Below are 1,033 nucleotides of genomic sequence, written 5' to 3' on the forward strand. Positions count from 1 at the left end.
AACGAGCCCAAATCTCACCTGGAGCCCTCTCAGCGCCTCCTGTTCATAGGGGCAGTACTGGATACGACATTGGGTCGGGCCTTTCCTCCGCCTCAGCGGATTCAAGATATTCAGGATTTGGTTCCAATGTTTCGAAATGGAGCGGTAGTTCCAGTCCTCAAGGTCCTTCGTCTGCTCGGTCTTTTTGCCTCCTGCATTCTGTTGGTCACGCATGCTCGCTGGCACATGAGGGCTCTTCAGTGGTGCCTCCGAAGGCAGTGGTCTCAACACAGAGGGGATCTAGAGGGTACTGTCAAGATCTCCAGAGATGCTGCTGTGGATTTGAAGTGGTGGATTGCAAGCAACAATCTTTCACAAGGAAAACCGTTCCAGCAGTCGCCACCAGTGGCCACAGTCATAACGGATGCTTCCACTCTAGGGTGGGGAGCTCATCTGGGGGATCTGGAGATCAAAGGTCTTTGGTCTCCAGAGGAACAGATTTTTCACATCAATCTGTTAGAGTTACGGGCTGTACGTCTGGCTCTCAAGGCCTTCCTCCCTTCCCTTCGTGGTCAGTCGGTACAGGTCCTAACGGACAATACTACCACGATGTGGTACATAAACAAGCAGGGAGGAGTGGGGTCGTACCTTCTCTGCAGAGAAGCTCTTCGACTATGGTCCTGGGCAAAGGACCATCGGATTTGCTTGATAGCAAACCATCTGGCCGGAGTCTTGAACGTGCGTGCGGACAGTCTCAGTCGCCACTTCTCGGCAGACCACGAGTGGCGTCTCCATCCAGATCAAGTCCGTTTAATCTTCCAGAAGTGGGGGTTTCCTCGGGTAGATCTGTTCGCCACTCGAGAGAACGCGCATTGTCCGTTGTTCTGCAGCCTTCAGTATCCGATGCAGGAAGCATTGGGGGACGCGTTTCAAATGACCTGGTGCGGCCAGTTGCTTTACGCGTTTCCTCCCATACCCTTGATTCCTCGAATATTGAGGAAGATTCGCCAAGACCGGGCTCTAGTAATCGTAATAGCTCCGGATTGGCCAAGGA

The sequence above is a fragment of the Pleurodeles waltl genome, chromosome 4_1, assembly GCF_031143425.1.
Source record: "Pleurodeles waltl isolate 20211129_DDA chromosome 4_1, aPleWal1.hap1.20221129, whole genome shotgun sequence".
Classification (NCBI taxonomy): domain Eukaryota; kingdom Metazoa; phylum Chordata; class Amphibia; order Caudata; family Salamandridae; genus Pleurodeles; species Pleurodeles waltl.